A 5,000-nucleotide genomic window follows, 5' to 3' on the forward strand; every position below is an offset into this window, starting at 1 on the left:
GCTGCCTTGTAATATTTGGCTATCAAAAGCTACTTACTGTTTGTAGAGTATATTTAAACGAATATGCAGTTTTCTTATCAAGTTTTGATAAGAAAAGTAGATATAACCACACGCTTTGCATCCTCAACAAAGACTACTTTACATTACAAAACCATTGCAATACGGTTCTTGTTGAGCTCTCATTTTAGATTATCTTAGAATGCATGTCTTACATGGCTGATAAACATAAACGTTAGATATCTTTTTTTTATGTCTTTGTTCAACGTTATGTCCTGTCGATGATCCTGAGGATATTGAGAATTCAATGCCTACTTTTCGTAGTCTCTAGTTCTTGAATTTTATATTATAAATTTTGTTCACTAATATTTTTCCAACAGCGTTTTGTTAAATGGATTATACATTGCATGTTACAGAAATGGAAGTTTTTAATGAGACATGTCCTGATTTGATGTGTGAAATGAGTAGAACACATTTTATAATGACAATAATTGTTCCCAATGTTGAATAGAAATGTTCTGTTCATGTTGTCCTTTTTAACGTGTAAATATTGCGTCACCTACTTCGGTATCTGGAAATAATGTAATCATTGTTGTCAGACACCCCTTTTCTTTTTACATTATCTCCCACCCCCCTTGAGAGAGAGAGAGAGAGAGAGAGAGAGAGAGAGAGAGAGAGAGAGAGAGAGAGAGAGAGAAGATTTTGTTTCCATATATTTCTGGTCTGTGATATACATATGATTCAGTTGCTAAATCGAGGATTAATCTCCTGTGGCAGAGACATGTGCCTACTCCTTCATCATCACAAAAGACTCATGAGTATCGTGACAAACTCTCCTTCGCGCAAACTGTTATTGACTCCCATCCACACACACACTCACATCCTGGACATTGAGGCCCCTCCTTTCTTTCCTGCACCTCTTTCAAATCATCTAATCAGCCCTTTGCAGGTTTTTCATCCCTCCACAACAGTTTTAGAATATGTAATATTCTGACCAATTTATTATCGTTCATTCTTTTCACACAATCAAAACGTCTGTAAATGCTATTATGTATTATTTCACTATTACTAATCCTCTTACCACATTATATGTATGTATATATATATATATATATATATATATATATATATATATATATAGACCTATATATATGGGCATGCATATATATATACACACACACACACACACACACACACATATATATATATATATATATATATATATATATATATATATATATATATATATATATATGAATGTACAATGTGTGTGTATAAATCAATAAAACAGCGTAGTTTTTAGACATACGCATGCACACAAGAAACGAAATCATTGTACAATCTTGAGAAGGTATTTGATTTTGATTGGTAAGCGGAGAGGGTTGCTCACTCGAGTCCAGCGGCTTGTGATGTCGTTAAATGGAGACTCAATCGCTTCCTAATTAATGTTGGAAAACCCTCGAATGGGCTTGAATTAAAAGCCTTATTTTACCAGATTTATTCCGGCATTTATTTGATATGCTTAGGTCCCATGTGAAGGCCAGTTTTCCACTTTCCTTTACTGTACTTGTTTATTTATACTCTCTCTCTCTCTCTCTCTCTCTCTCTCTCTCTCTCTCTCTCTCTCTCTCTCTCTCTCTCTCTCTCTCTCTCTCTTAGTATTATATTCCTATTACTACTTATTAGGATGCATTTATACTGTGAGAACCTATCGCGGTTTATTATTTAAAATAATATCTATGGTTGGTGTATTAAGGATTGGAAATGGCAGGACTTGAATAAAGTGGATGGTATTTGCATATGATTAAGAACTGCTGACACTGGTGAATGAGGTAGACATATTTTTAAAGGAAAGGTGGCGGCAGCGATGTTAAGAGGTAAACGAAAGTTACGAAGAGGAATGAAATGAATGTTAAAGCAGATGGTGGAATAATTGAAGTGGATGACTTACTTGAGAGGGGATTAACAGAATAGGTTGGTAGGAGGTTCCTTGCAAAAGGTTCGGGAATGAAGTATGATGTGTTTTTATTAAAGCAAGCCGGAGGAGTGTCAGGAGAGCGTCGGAAGCCAACTCTCTCTTATGTCATTGAAAATCTGGTTTTGAACGAAAACGAATAAAAGGAGATTGATTGTTACTAAAATGGATGAGAAATGTAAAGCCATGACTTCTGTGATGGTATGTTGGTGGTAAGAATATACAGTATAACGTAGAAGTATAATCGAGAAAGTGTTAGTTCCGTGGTTGTTTGTGTTCTTGTCTAGTATCTTTTCCTTAGGGTTAACATTTTAGTAAAGACATTATTTCAATATATTGCAAATCACTATATTGGAAGTAGGAGATGATGACTGGAGAAGTATTGAATTAAAAGCTCAAGATAGAGACGACTGTCGAAATCTATCCGAGTCCCTTTGTGTCAATAGGCGTAGGAGGAGATGATGATCATATATAGAATATGATGAATTTAAATACATACATACTCAAACGCTCACACAAATACACACATATATATGTGTGTTTATATATATATATATATATATATATATATATATATATATATATATATATATATATATATACAGTATATATACATACATACATATATACCCATATATATTTACTATTTACCGTAAAACCCTAACTGGAGAAGTAGAATTCTACAAGCCCAAGGGCTCCAACAATGAAAACAGTCTAGTACGGAGAGTGGATAGAGAAGTAATGAATAAGCTATAAATGAAAAATTATGAAAATATACCTTGGATTGGTTAGTCATATTTGAACTATGAAAATTAACTTATATCAACCTGTTCAACAGTAATTATTTGCATGCAGTATTTTCCCTTTGCATAGGATGGTGTCAGAAGGGTACAACAATTTTTTTTTTCCTTTAATCTCAGTAAGCCTTTGGGGATGAAGTTGTTAGACCAAAATCATTTCCTTAGTCACAGTAGATTTTGGTTCCTTTTTTTTAATTTGATGTAGGAATAGTAGTATAGAATTGAAGAAATTAGAATCACCAACTAACCGGATGTATGGAATTCAGAAATAAACGTAAGCAACATATTCTGTCTGCGGCGGAAGTAAATGATGTCAGTGAAGTTTTTACAGATGGCAACGCTTTTAAAGAGAGAGAGAGAGAGAGAGAGAGAGAGAGAGAGAGAGAGAGAGAGAGAGAGAGAGAGAGAGAGAGAGAGAGAGAGAGAGAGAATCTATCACAAGTTGTATACACTGCAATCGTAGTATTGTGGAGTAAGCGACGTGGAATCCTAATCCTAATTGGAAATGCAGGATGTTACAAACCTAAGGGTCCTAATATGGTAAGCAGACCAGTGTAGGAAAGAAAAGGAGTAATAGAGAATGAACTAAAAGTAAGGATTAGAAAGTAGATTCATTTAAGATGTGCAACCATGCTCTGTAAATGAAAAACACAAACTGAATCACGACGTTTGTCACCATGTTCAACCGAAAAGTATGTGCGGCAGATTTAAACTTTGTAGTTTCAGAACATCGATGCAATTATTTAATAAGGAAGATGATTTTACATTTTGGTCAGAGCCCTAGTAAGAGCTATAGAATAATATGTAGCATTTAGTCTTATGAAAGAAAAGACAAATCCGTAAGAATTACCTCCATACCCAGTACTTCATAGTGGATGATATAGCTTGGGAAGATATGAATCAAAAGAATGGTCGGAATCATAGAAAATCTTGTACAGCATGGACAAAAAGCTAATTAAACAAGGTGCCAGAGATTAGTATCCAGATCAGGATTAAGAAATTTAGTATACCATAAGTTTTCCAACATTTTTAGATGAGATTCAACTACACTGTTGAAAAAAAAAACACCGTAATTTTAATCGGAAATTCTCCAGAGAAATAGACTGTTCTCAGCCGTATTTCATTGAAATTCAGGCGAATATAGTTTTACCATATTTTGTTATTATATTTTGCGGGTTGGGGACCGTAATATCACTCCTTTACGTCAATATATCCGTTTTTAAAACGGGAAAAATCATGGAGTAAGTGTTGCAAGACATTTACCTTTTTTAATGTTAATTTTTAACAGTGTACCGGGGAACAAACAGGACAAAAATAATCATAACATGGCAGAATAGAAAAAAATTTGAATTCTTTTTTTTTTTTCTGGATAAAAAGGTTTTGATTCCCCATTTTTTGTGCAATTGAAGAAGAGACAGGCAGGAAATTTCTCTTAAAAGTTATTTTTCTATGAAAAATTTTACTAAAAATTTGAAATGAGTTGCTTGTAGTCTAGGTGAAGAAACACTGTCAATGAAAAGATGCAAGTGCAAAGAATACAATGTCCCAGACCTATAAAGAATCATATTTTGAGTTTTGTTTTAAAACAAAAACAACAAATGTAGCCGTTTCTACTCCACTGCAGGACAAAGGACTCATACATGTCTTTCTTCATGTTTGGAGTTTGGCCAGCTTTCATCACCACACTGACTACTGCGGGTTAGTGATGGTGGAAGATTTTTAGTCTGATTTTTCACAGCAAACTATCTTAGTATGTGTGGCCCTGACTAGTACAACTTTGCTGATCATAGCGATACACAAACCGTATCACTACGTTAAGGAATTCCCACTCAGAAAGAAATATATATATATATATATATATATATATATATATATATATTTATATATAAATAATATATATATATATAATATATATATATATATATATATATATATATATATATATATATATACATATATAATATATATATGATATATATATATATATATATATATATATATATATATATATCTTAATTTATAGGACTACAGGTTGGGAAAGGAAATGAAATGAAACTAAGAGTGGATCAAGGGCTTTCTTGTGATATAAACATGAAAGATCTTTCTGTCTTCATGTACTTTTTCCTTCTGGCCTGCTGTCATCTTAAGACATGGTACGTTACAGCGATTTGTCGTTGATATATATATATATATATATATATATATATATATATATATATATATATGTG

At 32.8% G+C, this 5,000-nt stretch overlaps 1 protein-coding gene across 1 annotated transcript in view; it reads left to right on the plus strand.

Annotated features, from left to right (window-relative positions):
- Positions 1-5,000, plus strand: part of LOC137655746 (uncharacterized) — a 599,608-nt gene that overhangs the window by 27,130 nt on the left and 567,478 nt on the right. The gene's annotated exons all lie outside the window — the stretch shown is intronic.

The sequence above is a fragment of the Palaemon carinicauda genome, chromosome 16 (genome assembly GCF_036898095.1).
Source record: "Palaemon carinicauda isolate YSFRI2023 chromosome 16, ASM3689809v2, whole genome shotgun sequence".
Classification (NCBI taxonomy): Eukaryota; Metazoa; Arthropoda; class Malacostraca; order Decapoda; family Palaemonidae; genus Palaemon; species Palaemon carinicauda.